Below are 26312 nucleotides of genomic sequence, written 5' to 3' on the forward strand. Positions count from 1 at the left end.
ATACATATATATATATATATATATATATATATATATATATACCATACTGGTGCTGCTAGTTCTGTATACAGCTCCTGCTCTGTATATATACAGTGGTACCTCGGTTCTTGAACTTAATTGGTTCCGGAAGGCAGTTTGAAAACCAAGCAGTGTCTTCCCATAGGAAATAATGTAAATGTGATTAATTGGTTCCAGCAGCTACCAATAATTACCTACAATACTCATTTATTACACTGATAAGTGCTCAGCATACCTCCCAACTTTTGCAAAGAGGGACATGTGCGCCGCGGTCCCCATAGCCACGCCCCCATATGACCCTCCATAGCCACGCCCCCATAGTAACCCTCCATAGCCACGCCCCCATAGCAACCCTCCATAGCCACTCCCCTACAGTCACCACATGCTGCTGACTGAATAGTGCCCGATATAGTATCCAATCCCCCCAAAAATGCTCTATATAGTATCCAATCCCCCATTATAGCACCCCACTTAGTATCCAATCCCCCCAATAGTGCCCCACATAGTATCCAATCCTCCCAATAGTGCCCCACATAGTATCCAATCCCCATATAGTGCCCCACATAGTATCCAATGCCCCATATAGTGCCCCACATAGTAGCCAATCCCCATATAGTGCCCCACATAGTATCCAATGCCCCATATAGTGCACCACATAGTAGCCAATGCCCCCATATAGTGCCCCACATAGTATCCAATCCCCCATATAGTGCCCCACATAGTATCCAATCCCCCCAATAGTGCCCCACATAGTAGCCAATCCCCATATAGTGCCCCACATAGTATCCAATGCCCCCATATAGTGCCCCACATAGTAGCCAATGCCCCCATATAGTGCCCCACATAGTAGCCAATGCCCCATATAGTGCTGCCCCACATAGTAGCCAATGCCCCCATATAGTGCCCCACATAGTAGCCAATCCCCATATAGTGCCCCACATAGTAGCCAATCCCCCGATATAGTGCCCCACATAGTAGGCAATCCCCCCATATAGTGCCCCACATAGTAGCCAATCCCCATATAGTGCCCCACATAGTAGCCAATCCCCATATAGTGCCCCACATAGTAGCCAATCCCCCGATATAGTGCCCCACATAGTAGCCAATGCCCCCATATAGTGCCCCACATAGTAGCCAATGCCCCATATAGTGCCCCACATAGTAGCCAATGCCCCCATATAGTGCCCCACATAGTATCCAATGCCCCCATATAGTGCCCCACATAGTAGCCAATCCCACCATATAGTGTCCCATAGTAGCCAATCCCCCATATAGTGCCCACATAGTAGCCAATCCCCCATATAGCGCCCCACATAGTAGCCAATCCCCATATATGCCCCACATAGTATCCAATCCCCCATATAGTGCCCCACATAGTAGCCAATGCCCCATATATGCCCCACATAGTATCCAATCCCCCATATAGTGCCCCACATATTAGCCAATCCCTCCACATAGTAGCCAGTTCTCCCCTTTGTGTGGCGCGACCAAAAAAACAATAAACCAGTAACTCACCTGTCCGCCGGTCCCAGCAGCTCCTCTCCCGGCAGAGCGCGCACTCCCGTCATCCTCCGGGGCGGCCGGTGGGGTATACAGACACTGACTGTGCCGGAAGTAATTCATGACAGAGGCTGCAGGTCACTTCCGGCACAGTCAGTGTCTGTATACCCCGCTGCCCGCCCCGGAGGATGACGGGAGTGCGCGCTCTGCCGGGAGAGGAGCTGCCGGGGCTGGCGGACAGGTGAGTTACTGGTTTATTGTTTTTTTGGTGGGGCCACACATAATGCGGGACACTGGGTGCCGTTCCGGGACCGCGGGACAGCACCCCGAAAACGGGACTGTCCCGCGGAATCCGGGACAATTGGGAGCTATGACTACAGTACAGTACAGAACAGCACTATACTGTACAGGACATTAAACATAAGAAATGTTCATCAGAACCAGCGATTATAGTACAGTAGTCACCAACTCCTCATCCATCCTTTACTGTATAGTGTCCCCCCCATCCAAGCACTGTAATGTATGGGATATGGTGGTGCACTGCCTGTACTACTACTGTGCTGTATATGCACTCCAGCAGTCTTATACAGTACAGGATGGGAGATGGTGGTGCACTGACTGTACTACTACTGTACTGTATATGCACTCCAGCAGTCTTATACAGCACTACAGGATGGGAGATGGTGGTGCACTGACTGTACTACTACTGTGCTGTATATGCACTCCAGCAGTCTTATACAGTACTGTACAGGATGGGAGATGGTGGTGCAATGACTGTACTACTACTGTACTGTATATGCACTCTAGCAGTCTTATACAGTACAGGATGGGAGATGGTGGTGCACTCACTGTACTACTAATGTACTGTATATGCACTCCAGCAATCTTATACAGTACAGGATGGGAGATGGTGGTGCACTGACTGTACTACTACTGTACTGTATATGCACTCCAGCAGTCTTATACAGTACAGGATGGGAGATGGTGGTGCACTGACTGTACTACTACTGTACTGTATATGCACTCCAGCAATCTTATACAGTACAGGATGGGAGATGGTGGTGCACTGACTGTACTACTACTGTACTGTATATGCACTCCAGCAGTCTTATACAGTACAGGATGGGAGATGGAGGTGCACTGCCTGTACTACTACTGTACTGTATATGCACTCCAGCAGTCTTATACAGTACAGGATGGGAGATGGTGGTGCACTGACTGTACTACTACTGTGCTGTATATGCACTCCAGCAATCTTATACAGTACAGGATGGGAGATGGTGGTGCACTGACTGTACTACTACTGTACTGTATATGCACTCCAGCAGTCTTATACAGCACTACAGGATGGGAGATGGTGGTGCACTGACTGTACTACTACTGTGCTGTATATGCACTCCAGCAATCTTATACAGTACTGTACAGGATGGGAGATGGTGGTGCACTGACTGTACTACTACTGCACTGTATATGTAATCCAGCAGTCTTATACACTACAGGATGGGAGATGGTGGTGCACTGATAGTACTACTACTGTGCTGTATATGCACTCCAGCAATCTTATACAGTACAGGATGGGAGATGGTGGTGCACTGACTGTACTACTACTGTATATGCACTCCAGCAGTCTTATACAGTACAGGATGGGAGGTGGTGGTGCACTGACTGTACTACTACTGTACTGTATATGCACTCCAGCAATCTTATACAGTACAGGATGGGAGATGGTTGTGCACTGACAGTACTACTACTGTGCTGTATATGCACTCCAGCAATCTTATACAGTACAGGATGGGAGATGGCGGTGCACTGACTGTACTACTACTGTACTGTATATACACTCCAGCAGTCTTATACAGTACAGGATGGGAGATGGTGGTGCACTGACTGTACTACTACTGTACTGTATATGCACTCCAGCAGTCTTATACAGTACAGGATGGGAGATGGCGGTGCACTGACTGTACTACTACTGTACTGTATATGCACTCCAGCAGTCTTATACAGTACAGGATGGGAGATGGCGGTGCACTGACTGTACTACTACTGTACTGTATATGCACTCCAGCCGTCTTATACAGTGCTGTACAGGATGGGAGATGGTGGTGCACTGACTGTACTACTACTGTACTGTATATGCACTCCAGCAGTCTTATACAGTACAGGATGGGAGATGGCGGTGCACTGACTGTACTACTACTGTACTGTATATGCACTCCAGCAGTCTTATACAGCACTGTACTGTATGTGAAGCCTCACGACTGCTTAACTCGCCAGGTACAACCCACCATCCACGCTCGCAAAAACGTTCGAAAACCAGCAAAGTTCGAATTCCAAACACTACTTCTGGGTAAATTTTCGTTCGAATACCAAGCAGTTAGAGTTCCAAAGCGTTCGAAAACCGAGGTATTACTGTATATATATATATATATATATATATATATATATACCATGCTGGTGCTGCTAGTTCTGTATACAGCTCCTGCTCTGTATATATGTATATATATATATTTATATATATATGTGCTGTATTCTTAAAATGTATATATATATGTTTTTTATAACGCTCTATAGACAGATGCTGGGAAAGGCCCCTCCCGCTCTGTTACTGTATTGGAATGTGTTGTTTTAGACTGTTTGCTATAATCCAAGGTCTTTGGCTTGGGAGTATTTTCCAATAGATAAAGATTAGGGAGGATGAGGGAGCTAGAACAATGACTTCTTATGTAGAATGTGGGAACACACCTGCTCTTCTTCCCCCTCCTCCTCCTTCTTATTCTTCCTCCTACATTTTGAAACTTTCTTGTTAAGATATTAACTAAGGGTTGTTCCCATAATAAACAGAATCAGCTTGAACACTGGCTTGGTATCATGTGTTTGACTGATGCTCGTGGCAGACTGCAGCTGCCATACTACTTTACCAATTTGGTAAGGCCCAGGTATAGCTGAGAGACTTGGATTCTAAGTCTCACCCTAACACTGCTCCTGCTCTGTGTGTGTGTGTATATATATATATATATATATATCTCATGCTGGTGCTGCTAGTTCTGTATACAGCTCCTGCTGTGTGTGTGTGTGTGTGTGTATGTATATATATATATCATGCAGGGGCTCCTTCTGCTCTGTATGTGTGTGTGTATATATATATATATATATATATATATATATATATATATAATCCTGTCACTGTGTCTGACAAAGTGTCAGAAACACATACAGCTCAGCTACATGTACATTACACACATACAGCTCAGCTACATGTACATTACACACATACAGCTCAGCTACATGTACATTACACATATACAGCTCAGCTACATGTACATTACACACATATAGCTCTATGTGTACACATACAGCTCAGCTACATGTACATTACACACATACAGCTCATCTACATGTACATTATACACATACAGCTCAGCTACATGTACATTACACACATACAGCTCATCTACATGTACATTATACACATACAGCTCAGCTACATGTACATTACACACATACAGCTCATCTACATGTACATTATACACATACAGCTCAGCTACATGTACATTACACATATACAGCTGAGCTACATGTACATTACACACATACAGCTCTACTGTGTACACATACAACTCAGCTACATGTACATTACACACATACAGCTCTACTGTGTACACATACAACTCAGCTACATGTACATTACACACATACAGCTCTACTGTGTACACATACAACTCAGCTACATGTACATTACACACATACAGCTAAGCTACATGTACATTATACACATACAGCTCAGCTACATGTACATTACACATATACAGCTCAGCTACATGTACATTACACATATACAGCTCAGCTACATGTACATTACACATATACAGCTCAGCTACATGTACATTACACACATACAGCTCAGCTACATGTACATTACACATATACAGCTCAGCTACATGTACATTACACACATACAGCTCAGCTACATGTACATTACACACATACAGCTCAGCTACATGTACATTACACACATACAGCTCAGCTACATGTACAATACACACATACAGCTCAGCTACATGTACATTACACATATACAGCTCAGCTACATGTACATTACACATATACAGCTCAGCTACATGTACATTACACATATACAGCTCAGCTACATGTACATTACACACATACAGCTCAGCTACATGTACATTACACACATACAGCTCAGCTACATGTACATTACACATATACAGCTCAGCTACATGTACATTACACACATACAGCTCAGCTACATGTACATTACACATATACAGCTCAGCTACATGTACATTACACACATACAGCTCGAGGCTGGGTTCACACTACGTATATTTCAGTCAGTATTGTGGCTCATATTGCAACCAAAACCAGGAGTGGAATAAACACAGAAAGGATCTGTTCACACAATGTTGTAATTGAGTGGATGGCCGTCATTTAATGGCAAATATTTGCTGTTATTTTAGATCAACGGCCGTTATATTGAAATAATGGCCGTTATTTACTGTTATATGGCGGCCATCCACTCAATATCAACATTGTGTGAACAGATCCTTTTTGTGTTTTTAATCCACTCCTGGTTTTGGTTGCAATATGAGGACCACAATACTGACTGAAATATACGTAGTGTGAACGCAGCCTTTACTGTGTACACATACAGCTCAGCTACATGTACATTACACATATACAGCTCAGCTCCATGTACATGACACACATACAGCTCAGCTACATGTACATTACACATATACAGCTCAGCTACATGTACATTACACACATACAGCTCAGCTACATGTACATTACACATATACAGCTCAGCTCCATGTACATTACACATATACAGCTCAGCTACATGTACATTACACATATACAGCTCAGCTACATGTACATTACACATATACAGCTCAGCTACATGTACATTACACACATACAGCTCAGCTACATGTACATTACACACATACAGCTCAGCTACATGTACATTACACACATACAGCTCAGCTACATGTACATTACACACATACAGCTCAGCTACATGTACATTACACACATACAGCTCAGCTACATGTACATTACACACATACAGCTCAGCTACATGTACATTACACACATACACAGCTCAGCTACATGTACATTACACACATACAGCTCAGCTACATGTACATTACACACAGGGCTCTGCTGCAGGCATATATAACACACACACAGCTCTGCTCTACACACATCACACACAGACAGCTCTGCTCCACACACATCACTTCAGCTCATCCAGCACAGCAGTCATGCATTGCATACACTGAGCAGCAGCCCCTGATCATGTGACTCCTCCTCCTCCATGTGACTGTCCTCCTCCTCCATGTGACTGATCACATGACTGTGACAACATGGCAGGTCCTGGAAGCACAGGGGTGAGGTATGTTTGGAGTAAGTTTAACTCTTTAACCCCTTGATGACATATGATGTATAGCTATGGTGCTGTAACCACTTTATAGAGAGTGAGTGACGTCTGGTGTCCGCCATTCAACGACATTCAGGTCACATTTACAGACGTATAATTCGGCACACGGTACTTGTTCTTGGCTGCCATATTTTGTGTATTTTTTGGCCCTTTTGCCCTAAAAAATGGCTGGTGGCATCGACCAAGGGGGGTGTTAAAGAGGAGTCTCATCTAAAGAAGTCATCCCTCTATGTAGTAGAAGATAATGTGAGGAGCATTGTGTGCGGGTGAGAAGATACCACATATAATATCCAATAGCTGCCGGATGTCACCACAACATCAGTCACATCAGTCGGCGACTATAGGACATTGTGTGCAGGCGTTGTCTCACCCACAGACTATGCTCACAACATGAGACCTTCTCCTTCTTGGAAAGTATACTCCAGAGAGCCAGAGAGAAGGACAGCTAAAATTGTTTTGCTCTCCCAGCAACATGTTCTACTGTGTAGCAAACTATTCATCCCATACAGAGAGAGACAGAGAGGATACATTATATATACTGCACAATGACCATTGTTCTGTATATTTATCTCCCAACACTCCAGGATCCTCTGCTGATATCTTCTATATAAGAGACCGACCCATCAACCATGGAGAGAGACAGAGACAAGATGGCCGAGAGGATAATAACCAACAAGATGGTGGAGCTGCTGAGTGGAGAGGTGAGACTGTGGCTGCTGGGAATGCTGGGACATTATACAGTAACACCACTGGAGGGGTGGGGGGGATGACTGTGTGATCATTGTGTGTGTCAGGTTCCTATAAGGTGTCAGGACGTGGCGGTCTATTTCTCCATGGAGGAGTGGGAGTATGTAGAAGGACACAAGGATCAGTACAAGGATGTGATGCTGGAGGATCAGCAGCCCCTCCCATCAGCAGGTAATAGACAGGACTATATACACACCTCCTCTCTGTATTATCTGGATGGAAAGAATGAATTCAGTCTGTGTGACCTCTTTTCTTTCTGAGATGAGAACCTTGTGCAGAATCTTCCTGCTCAGGCACTCAGAGGCTGCTGTGATGTCCCGTCTGGAAGGAGATGGAGGAAGATGAATAAGAGCAATGGCAGACAGCAAATATAGTTTTTTTTCCCCTCAATTTTTCAAAGGCCTCAGCAATATATAAAACTCTTGGTAACCACCAGAATACCCCTTTTATACCACACAGTTGTTGTTATTACATCTTGGGTCACAGGGTTCACCAGAGGGCTGAGGTTACAAAAGGCAGGAGGAGTTCCTTTTCCCATGAACCCAATGGTATAGCATACATTGTATCTCTCGGAGCTCGGTTTATATTTGAGCAAACGTGTGGCCATCCGGTAATACAGTAAGCAGTGCTCCTCATGCTGATGGTACCTTAGCGGTGGGGCATACAGTGTCTTTTACACCACTCAGTGAGTGGTAAGAAGCAGGGACTTCTGCCTTTGAAAGGAGTCCCTGTAGGTATAGTCCATGGCAGTCTATGCTATCGGTGTGCTGTCAAAGAAAGGAGTCCCTGCTTGTGTACAATGAGCAACCAAGAGGTCAGCGTCGATGCTGTATCAGTATACCCATTTCATCTTGCCTGAGCATTGCTGATTCCCTGCATTCCCAGTAGAGGTGTCTTGAGGTATCTGCTGTCCGTGACAGGACCACGCTTGTGGAGCAACTTGGTGGGGTTTTCGCCCAGTTTTGGTCCAAGTTCTATTTCTGAACCAGTATTCGACAGGCTAATATTTTTTTTTAATCTTCCTGTTTTGAGTCTTCACCCAAAAGTTCACTTAATCCGGGATTAGCGCCCAATTTATTATTTGCAACTTTTTAAAAGTCGCACAAACAGGTGCAGGCTTACGTCTGGTCAGTACCAGGTGAATATGCTTGCGCAATTTTTGCATTTCTGCGGCTTTTTGTGCGACTTTTTACTTAGATACATTTACTATGGGAGTGCTGCATGTTAATAAATCAGTCACAAGATATTAGAACAAAATACATACCAATCCCCATTAGAATAGTTGCACACTTCCGGTTCCGGCGCAGGCATGTGAGGAAGGAGGCGCAGGAGCTCCCGCCGACCCTGCTAATTACCGGCTAATAACCGCCTGCCCGGGCGACCGATCCGCTCCTGGGGACACCCCTTCTCTCCCTGGCAAGCACCGGACGCTGTAAGCCCGCCAGGACACCGACCCGCCGCCTGGAACCGCTGCGGCGAGCCGCCGCCGGAACGGAGCAGTGGCGCGGTCGCCATTACACAGACCCAGCGCAGAGGGTGAGGAGAGCGGTGGCTGCAGGGTCGGCGCTCACTGACTCCCCCGTACAGCCCCGCGAGTCCGCGGACAGTCGGCACGGCACTGCAGATACCAGTGCCATCGCATACCCTTCTCCTGGTGCTGGGGGAGGGGGCGCCATCTTTCCCACGTGGGCGGCCGGCACGGCAGAGGCTCCAGGCCATAAACCTAGCAACACACTCCACTGCTGCCCCAACCAAACCTGCACCTGCAGTATTAAAGTTACAGTGCCTCAGTCAGTGACTATCTGCATCCAGCTCCCATCCTTTAGAGCATAGTGCCCAGCACCCTGACCTCTCCTACCACCCCTCTGCAACCATCCCTCTCCATAAGGGCCATCCCTTGTCAGACAGTACTTTTCCTCCATTATTTTATTAACCTGGATTACTGTGGGGTCACTATCCTCTTGTTCCAAGATCCAGAATATATCATGCATGGTATGTGCCTTCCAACACCTGTGCACACATCCTATACTCCTGTGTATGGACAATATTGACCTGTTCGTCACTCAATCTGCACATTTCCTCTATTTTCTGAAAATTCATTATAGTCCTGGACTCATTCTCCCTGCTATTACTACCTGCTTTGTATGTCCTCTGGAGCCACCTAGTGGATGCTTGCAACAGTTTGCTCTGCTAACACACGTGTCTGGGAGCCTACTCTCATCCTTGCTTCTCTGGCGCCATCTGTTGACCTATCACAATACTGCTGGACCTGTTGTTTGCTCGTTCTCTATTCACAACACATATCGGCTGCAGATTCTACTTCAGATACTGTTTTCTTTTTCTAAGTTTATACAGTGCCATTATGGATCGTTTTGTGCAGCGGAACGCGGGCAACCCGCCAGCTACGCAAACAACGGCGGTTTCTCATGCCGCAGACCTGGATGTGCCTCCTAGCCAGACAGATATGTTCCCAGCCTCGTTGGGGGACACGGCCCCCATTTTGCCGCAAGGTGCCATACCGCGGGATGCGGACATAGCTGCTGTCTCCTCTGGCATCAATCATCTGCAACTAGCTGCTGCGGTAGCAAAACTATTGGCTCCTGAGATACAAAAGACTGTCGAGGAAACCATCCGCTCTACTTTGCATCAACTTAAAGCTGAGGTCACCGCGCAGGCGACTCGCCTTGACACGCTAGAGCAAAGGCTCACTTATTTGGAGGAGGAGAACGAGGACTTATACACGAGACTCAGCAAAACGGAGGAGAGGAACGTTAAAATGGCGGACAAGTTGGAGGACTTGGAAAATCGTTCCCGCCGGAATAACCTCCGAGTAGTAGGAGTGAGTGAATCTATACTGCAGTCCGAGCTACGGCGTTTCTGCAAGCATGATCTACCAAAAGCCTTAGGTCTACAACATGCATGCCGTGTGGAAAGGGCTCACCGCATTGGCCCTTCCCCTCCATCTTCTCCACGCGGTAAGGACCCTGATAATATCCGACCAAGGCAAGTTATCTTTAAGTTATTTGACTACAACGATAAAATGGACATCCTACGTGTGTTCCGCAAGCGCACGAAACCCCTGGAGCTACACCGCACCAAACTCTTGATTTTTGAAGACTTCTCGGCCGAGGTTGCGAAGAAACGGAGAGCTTTTAGCCACATTTGTTCCGGTCTTTACAAAGCAGATCGTAGATTCCAATTGCAATACCCTGCCACCCTGAGAGTGTACAAATCGGATGGTACATCTCGATCTTTCACCTCTCCTGAGGAAGCTGAAAAGGCTCTGGTTGATATTATTACACCTTCCAGGGGTCCTCGGGGTCCTGGCAAAAATCGCTCGCCGTCGCCGATGGAAGCCAGACCGTCCAGAGCACCTGCGATGCACCGAGATGCTCTGCAAACACCAGCTGAGCGCAAAAGGAGGCGCAGATACTCTGGCAGACGCCCTGACGATGAACGATCTAGATCACCAAATTGAGATAGTTTGTATTTGCTAACACCTATTCCTTCCTTTGTTCCTTTATAGGGGTCACATCTATGGTAAATTTGATGGTGATTATTCTCTATGTGCCTTTGTGCAGGTTTACCCTTTGGACTCTATCACAGTGATTCTTGTGGGCGAGTCATGGCGGGCAGACGTCCACAAATGTCTTGCTGCTCTCACGGGAGCCAGTTTAAATCGCGGGGGGCGGGAGTCTCCAGCGTTTATGCCTGAAAAAAGGAAGTCCACTACTACCATAGTAGAGAACTATGAAACATCGAGCTCTCTATTGGGTTGTTTTTTTAAGTTTTGTGTTTTACGTTAAGTGTTTTTGGGTTAATGTTGCACTCACAGTTTGTACCAGGTGGGACAGACTTCGTGTTTTACTTGCTCATCCAGTTCCTGTATGGCCTCTATATTCCGTATGTGCCCTGCCTGATGCTTTTTCATATTTAACGGTATTTTTCCTATGCTTTGTATGTGTCCTGCCTGCTGCTTTCCCATCCTCAACGACACTCCTCATTTGCATTTACCAGTCACTTGCCCCTCTGAAATGGCCTCCCTATGGCTGAGACGATTAATGTAGTAACGTGGAACGTCAAAGGCCTCAATTCACCCCACAAACGTATTAAACTGTTGAGACATTTAAAACGCTTTCATCCCGACATAGTTCTCCTTCAGGAAACGCATTTAGATGCTGAGGATTTTGTGAGGATTTGAAAGTTGTGGGTGGGGCATGTCTTTGGGTCTCCAGCAGTAGGGGGGAAAGCGGGAGTGCTAACCTTGATCCATAAAAATTTCCCGTTCCAACTTTTGTCCCATGAATCTGATACTGAGGATCGTTTTTCTCATATAATGCTAGATCATAGGGGTCAGACCCTAAGTATTTACAACCTGTATGGGCCTAATGCTGACAACAAACAATTCTTTACTACTGTTCAGGGTAAGCTGCAAGGGGATACTGAACCTTGGAAATTGGTGGGGGGAGACCTCAATTCAGTGGTTGATCCAGCGTTGGATAGGAAGCACCCCTCTAGACAACGTATGCCCATACGACCCAGTGACAAACTACTCCCTGTGCTCCTCACTGCCGCAGACCTGTGCGATATTTGGCGACAGCGCCATCCTGATACTTGTGACTTCACCCATTTTTCACATGTCCACCAATCGTGGTCACGTTTGGACTATTTTTTGGTGAGTCCTTTGTTATCGTCTAGGACTGCGGCTGTGGCGATTGGGGACATGGTGATCTCTGATCATGCTCCAGTGACATTGGAACTTTATACTTCTTGCCCCAAAGCTACCGACTATATCTGGCGCTTTCCCTCTTATCTAGCCAAAGATGAAGCTTTCCACGAGTTGCTGAGAGGTTGGTGGTTGGAGTTCGAATCCTATAATGCTGAACATAGACAGGCCGAAGCTATTTACTGGGAGACCGCGAAGGCGGTCATACGGGGTAGAATAATGGCTTACCACTCTACTATGAAACGTAAAACTACGGTACATTATCAGAAAGCCAGTGCACAATTACAACTAGCTTACTCTCGCTTCTTGCTCTCCCCTACTGACCTGACTAAAAAAGGATGGCAAGAGGCGAGACAGTCATATGAACTCTGGTTAGATAGACGAGAGCGGATGTACAGATCTAACATGGAGACGGACTTCTTCCGGCAAGGCAACAAGGCAGGACGCCTTTTGGCTAGACTAGCCAAGGGTAGTCACTGTCAATCCCATATCCTGGCCCTTAAAGACACCAGCGGTCATGTTCATAGGCAACCTCGTAAGATTAACGATGTTTTAGTTAATTTTTATACGACACTTTATAAATCTCCCACGACGAGTCCGCCTGAGAGTGTGGATTTTTTTAAAAAGTTTGCACTTGCCGTCACTGTCCGATGACGACTGTGCTTCCCTTACCGCTGCGATCTCTAAGGAGGAGGTTGTTGCCACCATAAAATCTCTAAGTAATGGAAAGGCTCCCGGACCCGATGGGTATCCGGGAGAGTTCTATAAGATTCTGTCAACGCAAATCACCCCAGTGCTTACTGATTATTTTAATTTTGTTCTGAGTACGGGCACCCTTTCCCCTTTGGCAAAGCAAGCACACATTAAAGTGCTCCCCAAGCCAGGTAAAGACTTAACAGACCCAGGATCATACCGTCCCATCTCCCTGATAAATCAGGATATAAAGTTAATTACTAAGATCCTTGCGGATAGGCTGGCTGCTTTACTCCCTGGTTTGGTGGGGGCCCATCAGGTGGGTTTTGTGAGAAACAGGTCATCTGTAGTGAATATTCGCAAGGTCCTGACAGTGATGGACTTCGTGGGGCGCAGGTCTCAGACAGATTCCCAACCGGTGTTACTGACACTGGACGCAGAAAAAGCGTTTGATAACGTGAGATGGGACTGGCTGGGATCTGTGCTCGATGAATTTGGGATCCGAGGCAACTTTAGGACTTTCTTATCGGGGTTATATCAGGATCTCACAGCACGTATTCACACACCGGGCATTCTCTCCCCACCCTTTCCAATGGAAAGAGGTACCCGACAGGGGTGTCCCCTATCTCCCCTCTTATTTGACCTAGCCATAGAACCCTTAGCGAGGCACTTATTATTACCTGATGCCTTTGAAGGCATACATCTCCGCCACCACACCGTAAAGCTAGCAATGTTTGCCGACGACGTGCTCCTTTTTTTAAGTAGTCCCGTGTCTGATTTGCCTCGCTTATTTCAGTTTTTCTCCTGGTATGGCTCATTCACGGGCTACAAGATTAATATAACAAAGAGCGAGCTCTAGCCACTGGGGAAAGCCGGTGCTCAGTTACATTCAGTAGCGACTTCGCTAGGTCTGGTGATAGCCTCCTCCTTTATAACGTATTTGGGCATCAAAATAGGGAAGACGGTCGGTCAGTTATACTCCTTGAATTATACCCCGGTTATACGGAAGGTAGTCACCGAATTGCAGTCTTGGCACACCCTTCCGCTTTCTTTCATGGGGCGATGCCATTTAATTAAAATGATAAGTTTTGCTCGCTTGTTATATCCCTTGCAAACCTTGCCACTCCTGATAAAACATGCGGATATTAACGCGCTCCAGACGGCCTTTACCAAGTTCATATGGAATGGCAAGCGGCCGCGGATATCTCTAGCCAAACTTATGTTATGCAAGGCGGAATGAGGTGTTAACTTTCCAAATGTGCGTGGATACAATCTGGTGAGTCTTTTCCGCCACATTGTGGATTGGCTGCATAACTCCTCCCGCTTCTCTAATCTTCTCTTGGAAAAGGATCTTGCTTTTCCGTGGAAACTTATAAGCCTCTTGCATACTACCTATACCAAATTACCCGCGGAAATAAAGCAATCCTGTATACTCCGTGACTCGATAGTGTCATGGAAAGTACTCAGAAAGATGCTTGGACTTCCTTTTCTACTCTCCAAACACATGCCGTTAGATAGACATCCAGAATTTTTGAGGGGCCAAAATGTGGACTGGCTGCGAGTTTGGCATGAACAAGGCTTTAGCTGCGCTGGTGATCTTATGGATCCTAGTCAGCGACGTTGGCTTACACCTCAGGAAATTCGGACGAAATTCCAGTTGCCGCTCGCACATAATTTGTATATTAACCAGGTCCATGCATTTTGTACCGCTAGGCTTAAAAACGTCAGGAAGGAATCTCAACAGCATGGGCTAGACGGGATTATTGGTGACAATGCTAATAAGACATCCATATCTATCTTATATAATGCCCTGAGGAATGATTTCCTTAAGGTTGATCCCGCAAAGCTTTTTCACAAGTGGGCACTACTGACAGGGGACGAGAATATTACTGAAGTGATTTTGTCAGGATGGGCGGTTGTCAGGAAATGTGTTATAAATGAGAGATGGAGGGAGACATATTTTAAACTCTCACATTCAGCATTATATGGATTCAATATTCTTCCGTCGCCTTCCTTCCCTGATAGGATCACTGAATGTCCTAAATGTCACTCTCCCCTAACCAATCTATGGCATGGAGTGTGGACTTGCCCCTCCACAGTCTCTTATTGGACCAGGATAATCACTTACATTCACACCTCCTACAAGATTAAACTTGATTTGGCTCCAAAGGTGCTCTTATTTCACCAATTGAGACCCCCCGAATCGACATCGGATAGCAGAGCAATACCGCAATTGGTGCACATCACTTTACTGATTGCTCTACGGTGCCTGTTCACCAATTGGTTATTGCCTCATGTACCTGACCTTGATATGGTAGTGGCACAGAAAAAACTCTTTTTTGGAATCGATAAGATTGATACGGAGAGGCATAAAGATTCTGGTTCTAAGAAGTTTTTCCAGAAATGGAGACCCTTTATTTTGCAACATTATGATACGCAGGCCATTCATGACATAGTGAAGCCCTTCCAGTTCACAAAATGGTATTGCACGGAAGCGCTGAAAGGTACATTGGGGGCTTTGCAGCTACCACATTGATTCTCTTTCTTTGTTACGCTGCTTGTATCTTCCTAAGCACCTTAGCCATATAGTATTGTGAACACCTTTCTTTGTAGGTATGTTGGCCACTTTATACTTCTAGGGGTCTCCTCCTATGTCCGGATCTTTTGTGTTCTGATCCCATTATCGGGCTATGTTTTCACTGGGTTTGCTTTGTATGTGTTATAATCTTGGTGTCCTGCGTGACACCTTATTGTTGTTTTTGCTCATTATTTCTGAAAATCTAATAAAAATATTTGGAAAAAAAAAAGAATAGTTGCACACATCAGACTCCTTAGTAAATGTCCCTCTAAGTCTACACTCCTTGGAAAAGCCCAAACCAGTTTGGCTATCAAAGGGGTAGTCCAGCAGGGGCATTTTTTTCCTGGGACCGGGGAGAAGGTGACTGAGGGAAACGACGTCCACTCACCTCCCCGGTACCAGCGGCGGGTCCCGCATCGCTCCGGTCCCCAGTTCCTTCCTAGAGTCTGACGCAGGACCGAGAAGATACGTCTCAGGTCCGCTCAGCCAGTCAGTGACAGAGGCGGGATCTGAGCGGACTTGAAACGGATCCCGAATCACTGACTGGCTGAGTGGACCCGAGACATCACATCTCGTCAGACACCAGGAAGGAACCGGGGACCGGAGCGCCGCGTTGCGGGACCCGCCACTGGAGTGGACATCGTTTCCCTCAGCCACCTCCTCCCCGGTCCCAGGAAAAAAAATGCCCCCCCCCCCCCGACCACTGAAGTCCCCCACAAGGACGAGACCGTTTTCATGTTCAGAATGTGGGAAGTGTTTTACTGCAAAATGAAGCCTTGTTGGACATCGAAGAATTCACACGGGAGAGAAATCGTTTACATGTTCAGAATAAGCCAGATGTTTTAATGCTAAATCAGCTCTTGTGGTCCATCTCAGAAGTCTTACAGGAACAAAGCCATTGTCATGTTCTGAGTGTGGCAAATGCTTTATTCATAAATCAGACCTTAATATACATCAGAGAACTCACACAGGAGATTAGCCATTTCCATGTTCAGAATGCAGCAAGTGCTTTAGTACAAAACCACATTTTGCTCAACATCAAAGAACTCATATGGTAGACAAGCCATTTGCATGTTTAGAATGTGGTAAATGTTTTCTCAGCAATCAACTCTTGTTAAATATAAAAAAATCACACAGGAGAGAGACCATTTTCATGTTCAGAATGTGATAAATCCTTTATAGTGAAAAGTCATCTTGAGGAACATCAAAACACTCACAGAGGAGAAACCATTTGCATGTTCAGAATGTGGGAAAAGTTTTACTCAAAAATCATATCTTTTAAGACATCAAAAAACTCACTCAGGAAAGAAACCTTTTTCATGTCCAGAATGTGACAAATGTTTCTTTTAAAAATCACATCTTCTTCAACATCTTAGGAGTCACATAGGAGAGAAGCCATTTTCATGCCCAGAATGTGAAAAATGTTTTACTCAGAAATGGAGTCATGTTAAACATCAAACAACTCACTCTGAAAACAAAAGTTTTTATGTTTCAGAATGTGGCAGATGTTTTTATCAGAAATCTTCTCTTCTTCAACATCTTAGCTGCCACACAGAAGGGAGGCAATTTCCATGCCCTGAATGTGGAAAATGTTTTTTTGGAAGTCACGTCTTATTGAACATCAAATAATTCACTCAGGAGAGAAGCCATTTTCCTGCCCAGAATGTGGGAAAGGCTCACACTGGGAAATAGGCTTTTTCTTTTTAGCCTTTTAAAAGCCATTTAGCTTTTTAGTATGGTCAGATATACGCAGTTAATTTGATTAAATTTAATTTAGATTTTTTTTTTATTACTAGTTCTGATATGAATGCACCTCAAGAGTGCTGTCATATTGACTGTTCTGTAATAACAGTTAAAGGTATTATCTCGTGCATGGAAGTACCACACTGATGGCCGATGGCAAGAGAGGCTCTCATTTATTCACAGATGGCAGGCAGTATATATATCCTGGGGGTGGGTGTTCTTCTAAGAGTCGTGTCAGTACTTCTTTGGCTGAGGTACGAAGAGAGTTACTTGCATAGCACTAGTGATTACTTACATAAGCTTTAAAGGGAATCTGTCAGCTCCTGGGCCCTATCTAAGGTGCTGACAGTGTGCTGTAGCTGGCAGTCCCCTAGTCAGCATGGTGAGTTTTGGTTATTTTCAGTGCAGTGGATTATGGACAATCTCGTGTCTCCTACTGTAGTGAAGTGACAAAGAGGAATTGTTTGTGCCACACTCTGGCCACCTCACTACTCCTTCCTCCTCTTTCCTCTTCATGAATAATCAATGCTGCCCTGCAACCTGCTCACTCAGCCAGTGTCTCTGATTGCAGTTCAGTCCTCTGTAGGCCGTTTATGTCTGAAAGAAACACTCAGATATAGTTGAATCTCTGACCCCATATGTGTTGGAGCTGTGGTCTAGGGGTAACTCACCTTTCTAGAGACCGACAGCAGTCCATTCTTTGGTTTCCCAAGCTTTTCCAAGCCCTTGAAGGGCTGTAAAGCCTCCTTTATTCCCCTCCCATCCCTGTCACTGCTTGATTGACTGTCAGCTAGGAAGCTGAGCTCTGTTTCCAAATCTCACACCTGAACACAATTTGTATGTACGGCACATTCACAAGATATGAAAACAGGGATCAGGGTTTTAAGCAGGGATAGAAATGGGAGGGGGAGCGAGGAGGCATTACAGCTCTTAGCAGTTCTTTGAGACTTTGCAGAAGAATCAAAGTTTACTTCATTGAACATGTGTCCTTGCCCAACCATCACATAGTATGCAATAAGTTTTCATGCCAAAATTAATTCAGAACAGAACTAGAGATGAACTTTGTTAGCTCGGCAGTCGGTTTATCAGCCTGCTGCTTTTGAACTCGATTCGCTTCGCTCCGGGTGCGTAACTGGTGCGAAACTGGTAGAAGTTTCCCATGACTGGATCCAGCTTTTCCAGGCACCCGGGGACGAGTGGCAGTCAGTTTAATGAAAGCAGGCTGATAAACCGACTGCCGAGCTAACAAAGCGCTTCGCTACTACTGTAAATTCCCTCATCTCTAAACATTACCTATAATTCAATGTAAACCATACATATGTCTTCAGGTCTAGGTCACTCACAGCATAACTGATGTCAACCAAGGTGTCATATAAATATTTCATATCAAAGACTTAAAGGAAAAGTCCGGTGGGGAACTAAAAAATCATAAAGAACGGGGGTGAGATTGGAAAATAAGGAACACCAAAATACACACAGGGGAGAAACCATTTTCATGTTCAGAATGTGAGAGACGCTTTCCTACTAAGTCACATCTTAGTAGACACCTAAAAACTCAGGGGAGAGACCATTCTCTTGTTTAAAATGTGGGAACATTTTTACTCAGAAATCAGATCTTAATAGACATCTGAGAAATCACAAAGGGGAGAAGCCATTTTCGTGTTCAGAATGTGGCAAACGTTTTTCCTCAAAAAAGATATCTTATTCAGCATCTTAGATGTCACACAGGGGAGAAGCTATTTGCATGTTCAGAATGTGACAAATGTTTCTCTTGGACATCAAGTCTTCGTCAACATCTTAGGTGTCACACATGAGGGAAGCCATTTTCATGCCCAGACTGTAGGAAATGTTTTTCTTGGATATTAAACATTATTTAACATCAAAGAACCTACACTGAGAAATAGCCCTTTGGTTGACTAATAAGAGAGATTTACAGCTATGGTAAAGTCGGCTATTTACAATTACAAATGAATTTGGATTCAGCTTTAACTACCTCCCTCCACTTACTTTCTTGTAAAACTCTCTTTATTAAAAAGTTCAAATATAAAGCAGCTTGTCCATGTTACATCACATAGTACATAGATGGACAGTAATGTACAACAAACGGAAATAAGGCAGGTTTACTGGCACAGGATAGGCTAGACTGGACAGCTCATATTTCGAGGAGGGCCCTGATACAGGCTAAGGGCCCTATTACAGGGAGCGATAATTGTCCGATACGACTGATTATCGCTCCGTGTAATGCTGCGTTTACACGTAACGATTATCATGTGAATTTGCACGATAACGATCGAATTTGAATGATAATCGTACGTGTAAACGCAGCGAATGATGAAACGACGAGCGAGAAATCGTTCATTTTGATCTTTGAACAAGTTCTCAAATCGTCGTTGATCGTTCGCAAAAAATTCGCAGATCGTTCCGTGTGAACAGTCGTTGGCCGATTTAACCAATGTGTGAGATAGGCTTAAGCGATCGCAAAACAAATTTTCTGTACGATATATCGTACCGTCTAAACGCTGATCGTTTCCGTACAGCTCTAGCCAATTACTTTAAAGAAAACGACACTGATGACATTAATATTAACACTCTTTGGAACGCCCATAAGGCTGTTATTAGAGGGGTATGTATGAAACTTGGTTATCAAGTTAAAAAAGCCAGGAAAGAGGATATAAGGAAGGTTATGGCGGAAATTAAATCCTTAGAAACGAGACACAAGACCCTTCACTCCCCCTCTTTACTGTCAGCTATAGTGGCAGCTAGGAATCGCCTCCGCTTGTTATTACTTCATGATTATGAACGGAAACTTAGCAAAACTAAATCCCTGTTTTATGCACAAGGGGACAAAGCGGGGAAACTACTAGCAGCCAAACTGAAGGCCCAACAAATGAAGTCACGGATAGCACACATTATTGATGAGGCCTCTAATGGCAAACTAACCGATCCCCTGGATATAGTAGCTGCTTTTAAAACTTATTATGCTTAACTATATAATCTTAGGGACGACCCCTCCACTTCTCAACCCTCCCAACCCGTAATTGACTCCTTCTTGCCCTAACTCAACCTCCCTAGGTTAACGCCTGACCAATTAACTTCACTTAACACCCCATTCTCCATCCAGGAAATCACAACACAGATTAGAACTCTTCCACTAGGGAAATCCCCCGGCCCGGACGGCCTGTCCAATCAATATTATAAACTGTTCTCAGATATTCTCAGCCCCTATCTCCTGAGGTTTTTCCATGAAGCACAGACCACTGGCTCCTTCCCAGAGGAGAATCAGTCTGCATTGATCACTACTCTACCAAAGCCGGGGAAATCCCCCAATAGACCTGCTAATTTCAGGCCTATATCACTGCTCAATTCAGACTTAAAGCTATACGCAAAACTTTTAGCTAGCAGAATAGCTGAAGTCTTACCATCTATAATTAATACTGATCAAACCGGCTTCATGAAAGGACGGCAGGCATTTGAGAATACAAGGCGGATAATTAACATTTTCCATCACATCAACTCGACTAAAACTTCTGCTGTAGCAGTATCCTTGGATGCCGAGAAGGCATTCGATAGGATTTCCTGGTCTTATGCCTTCTCGGCCCTCCACAAATTTGGTTTCTCTGGCTCCATTTTGACTAGCATTAAAGCTCTATACTCAGCTCCCTCTGCCTGGGTGTACACTAATGGGGTCCTCTCTGACCCACTTGTCATTACAAATGGAACCAGGCAAGGATGCCCCCTATCCCCATTAGTCTTCGTGGTGTCTATAGAACCCCTTGCCCATGCCTTCAGATCGGAATCCAATGTCCAGGGCATCAGAATTGGAAACAACATACATAAAGTCTCGCTGTATGCGGACGATGTCATACTTACTCTGAGCAACCCCTGCGTGTCTTTACCTGGAGCCCTAGGACTCCTAGATACGTTCGGTAAGGTTTCATACTATAAGCTGAACCAATCCAAATCTGAAGCCCTCCCATTTCATGTCCCAGAGGCGATAGTGTCTAGATTAAAAAAAGAAATTCATTTGGACTGGCAGCAACACTCCCTGAAATACCTAGGAGCTCATATGACAGCAGACTTGTCAGCGTTATATCGCACTAACTACCTACCTCTTCTATCCGCACTGCAAGCAGAAGCAGACAGAATGTCAAAATTAGAGATTTCTTGGGTTGGGCGGGTGGCATCTTTTAAGATGCTGATTCTCCCACGCCTCATGTATTTATTTCGCACCCTGCCTATAATTGTCCCAGCTAAGTTCTTCCAGAAGGCTAGATCTATGCTCTCTAGGTTCGTATGGAGCGGTAGGAAGCCACGGATAGCTTACCATATATTAATAAAACCACCTCTGTTAGGTGGGTTGGGAGTCCCAGATCTATTCTATTATTACCAAGCTACGGTTCTTTCACAGATAAAGGACTGGTGGACCACCTCCGCTCCTTATAAGCCTTGGATCCAAATAGAAAGAGTCTTCTGCGACGACGACCTACCTGGTCTTCTCTATTCACACATTTGGTCGCCCAAGAGCAAAAACTTCCCCCTCTCCCCACCTATGTTAGCCTGTATCAAATGTTGGTGTCAAGCCCACGCCTCACGTGGTGTGCCCTGCTCAGTGATGTCACTGGCAACTCCCCTATCAGCTTTGTCTGGGGCCTTGCCACCTTCCTATAAACCACTGCTGAAACAATGGTTGTCCAGGGGCATATGTAAGGTCAGAGACTTGTGCAGAGATGGAGTATTGCACGATTTTCAACATTTACAGAGGAATTTCAATATTCCTCCTTGTGATTTTTTTCTTATATCTGCAAATCAGGCACTGCCTATCTAACGTTCCCAATTCCAATCCTTGGTGGAGTAATGAGATTCACAACTCTCTTTTGGGTCGCCTGAAAGGACTCCGTCCTCTCTATAACATACTGGGAGACTTTTTTAATTTTACAAAATCTTCTGCGATTGTTAAATGGGAAACATCCTTGCACAAGTCTTACTCTGCGGAGGAGTGGTTACGGGCCTACAAATGGTCTCTCAGAGAATCTACTAAAAACTAGACTGCACTGGTATTTTACCCCACAAAAACTACATCATGTTTATCCCTCCTCATCCCCTCTTTGTTGGCACAACTGTGGGAATATTGGCTCCCTAATTCATGTACTATGGGAATGCCCCTGCCTTACACCTTATTGGTCCTCTGTGAACACCCTGCTAACTGAAGTGCTGGGTATACAGGTTACTCTATCCCCTGCACAGGCGATGGTACTTCTGGATCTTCATGACATTCCAGCTGCAATCAGGACCCTATTCTGCAAAATTGTCAATATCGTCAGACTAATTATTACACGCCATTGGAAGTCGCCCACTGCCCCAACGATCCAGGAGGTAATAGATAGTATACAACACTGTTACACTATGGAACGACCTATTTCTTATTCCAGGATAAGCTCAGATTCTTTCAGAATTATTTGGAACAAATGGACCCTGAGTTCTTACTGTAAGTCTTAGACCTCTGACTGTCCATAACCCACCAATGCTGGCCTTGGTTTGCCTCCTACCGTGACCATACCTTTACTATGCGCTTCTTCTACCTTTACTGTGTTCTTGTTGTTTTTTTTATAATATTATCAGTGGAATCCGTTTTATTCCTGCCCAGTTCTTCTTTGGTTCCTTTTAGGTTGTTATTTTTCATGGACTGTCTGCATTTAATATTTGCTTATCTCGATTGCACCAATACGAAGGGACTTGGATGATGTGCATTGGTCCTGTTGACGAGATCTCCAATAGATTTCAAGCCATTTCAAGTCATTACACCCATGGACATTAGTTATCACCGTACATGTTCTCTGAATGCAGGCTGTCCGGCTAACCTTTCTTGTTACTTTTCCTGTTACTCTTGTGTGTGTCTTATATACCTGATTGTTATAAAACTGAAAATTTTCAATAAAAAAAGTATTGAAACGTAAACGCTGATCGTTATGAAAAAAAAAGTTACTCCGACATTGTTAATCGTACGATCAGGCCAATTATCGTTTCGTGTAAACGCAGCATAATAGAGAAAATGATTGGCCGCTGAAACAATCATCAGCTGGTCTAAAATCACGGCCGCCAACTGCACATCGCTACGTGTTATCTAGACATCCCATAGGCTGCATTCTACTAAGGCAGATTTCGCCGTCCGCCCAAAAATGAATTGACATGTCAATTCTTTGGGCGGATGGCAGAATCTGCCTGAGCATGCAATGAAGCCTATGGGATGGCCAGATGTTCAAGCTGGAGCGCACACGCAATCCTCTGGAGCTTATCCGCGCAGATTCAGTAATGTGAACAGGCCCTTATAGTGATGTGGGCCATAAGAGTCCTGCATGGCATCTTGGAAAAGGGCAACATAAGTCAAACACTTAGCTACTTGTGAATGTAAGAAGAGATATACATCAAGGAAAGAGTTAGGGTGGTATTACAAGGGCCGATGGGGGCCCGATAATACCTGTAAACGAGCATCGATCTGCTAGATCGTCGCTTGTTTACTGGACCTATGACACGGCCCGATAATTACCGAGGTCCTTGCAGCCCTTGCTTAACTATATACATTACCTATCCACGTTCCAGGGCTGCTGCAGTGGTCTTCTCCCCGGGTCCTGCGCGCTCTAGCTTCAGAGTGGCCTGTCAGCTGACAGGCCGCTCAGCCAATCACAGGCCAGGACCGCTGCGGCCTGTGATTGGCCGGGCGACCTGTCAGCTGACAGGCCACTCTGAAGCTAGAGCGCGCAGGACCCGGGGAGAAGAAGACCACCGCAGCAGCCCTGGAACGTGGATAGGTAATGTATATCGTCAGTTGCCGGCCGCGCACCGCTATTACACGTAGCAGTGCGCGGTCTGCGCCCGACAAAAAAATAGGTCCAAACCTATATCAACGATCAGCCGCTGATCGTTGTATTTATTACATGGAGCGATAATCGGCCGTGTAATAGTACCCTTAGTCATAGACTTTTTAAGGGAGAAAACCTCACAGTGGACACAACAGATTTTGAGAGATTCCACTAACTTTAATGGGGTCTGTCATGGTGTTGGCCTACTTCTATACATACTAGCCAACTGTAGGTCAAATTTTGTAATTTCGGCTTATTTGGCAAAAACTGATATCTGTGTTATATGTGTGACAGGGTGCAATCATCTGCAGTGTGGTTAGACGTACCCCGCTTATCTGACAATGTGGGCATGAGCTTTATGTCAACATAGTTTTAATCTTGCAAGAAATTCTTTTAGTATATTTAAAAGTGTGACACATGGGTCAAGAAGAAGCTGGTGTCAGTGCGAAATGACTGACTGGAGATTGGATTAAAAAAAAAAAAAAAAAAAATTACAAGCCAGAGAAGCGGTCTGGATATCAAAAATGGACCATAGGGCTACAATTCAGCTTCATTCACTTCAATGGAACTGAGCTGTAAAAACCTGCACCTAAACTAAGAATATGAGTGGGGTTTTCACAGATTTTTTAAAACTGGAGAACCCTCTAAGGCTATGTTCACACAGAGGAATAGACGAGAAATTTCAGGCAGAATCTGCACTTAATTTTACGCGTCTTCTGGTTGAAATTCCGCCTGTAAAATATGTACCATTAGCAATGTCCTATTGCGTTCAATGGGATTACCCCTCTATTGTTCACATGGCGGAATGTTCCACCACGGATCCACTTTGACATGTCAATTCTTTGGGCGGATTCTGCCAGGGAAATCCTATTGAAGCCATTGGGGCTTTGAATTTCCACTTTCTGCTCAATTTCTGCGCCTATTCCGCCAGAGCTGAAGGAGAGGAAATTTCAAGCAGAAAACTTTCCTTTTCAATTTCTCACCTATTACTAAGTGTGAAGGCACCCTTAGGCCACATTCACACGTTCCATGAATCATGAAAGCTGCGCACTGGAATCGCAGACCTCCCAGCTTCATGTATCATTATGATGCCAGGAGCTTAGAAATTGATCAAATTTTCGCGATAGTGTACTGACACAGCCACGTGAAGATTTAAAGCTTCAGAGCTTCCAGCATCATAATGATACATGATGCCGGGAGGTCTGTGATTTAAAGTGCACAGCTCCCTAGGAGTCCTTTTACACATACAGATAAATTGTTCAAGCGAAGCGACGATTTAGCCTTTTAAACAATGGTTAGACGAAGAGCTAAATCGTGTAAAAATCTTGTTACTTTGAACAACTATTAAGACGAACCGGGAAAGATATAGAAAAGAAGCCTGTCCTAAAAGGCTCTGTTTGTGCCTTAGAAATAGGTTGAATTGATTGGGACAAGCCATTGGATATCTCAAAATGTTAAAATTTGATATATGCAAAAGAATTATAAATAGATATAAATTCACAAAACAATAACATCAATAAATAAAAGCTGGTTGCATGTACAGTACCACAGGGCCCATGTGCAGAAGTCTGCATGGATACCATACAAAAAAGGAATATAAAAACTAAATACAACAAGTCTCGATGACTGATCACCAGCGATTATTGTGTTTGGTGAATATACGGTTTTAATTTCATTATTTTTTTAATTGACTAATTATACAACCCTAATATAGAGGCGATACATTACAGTTATCTGAGAGAAATGCAAATCAGTTTATAATAAATGATTTAAAGGGGAACTCCAGCAAAAAAATATTTCAAATCAACTGGTGGTGGAAAGCTATACTGATTTGTGGTTTACTTCTATTTATAAATCTCAAGTCTTCAAGTATTTATCAGCTGCTGTAAGTCCTGCGGGAAGTGGTGTATTCTTTCCGACGCATTCAGTATCTCTGTGCAACACTGCCTGCGCTGGAAGGAATGAGAGGAGAATGTGCCGTGT

At 44.7% G+C, this 26312-nt stretch overlaps 1 protein-coding gene and 1 pseudogene across 1 annotated transcript in view; both read left to right on the forward strand.

Moving 5' to 3' along the window:
- LOC138786587 (zinc finger protein 585A-like) overlaps window positions 1-26312 on the forward strand; it is a 97261-nt gene that overhangs the window by 54837 nt on the left and 16112 nt on the right. The gene's annotated exons all lie outside the window — the stretch shown is intronic.
- On the forward strand, window positions 13528-17444 carry LOC138787559 (gastrula zinc finger protein XlCGF57.1-like; annotated as a pseudogene).

The sequence above is a fragment of the Dendropsophus ebraccatus genome, chromosome 3 (assembly GCF_027789765.1).
Source record: "Dendropsophus ebraccatus isolate aDenEbr1 chromosome 3, aDenEbr1.pat, whole genome shotgun sequence".
Lineage (NCBI taxonomy): Eukaryota > Metazoa > Chordata > Amphibia > Anura > Hylidae > Dendropsophus > Dendropsophus ebraccatus.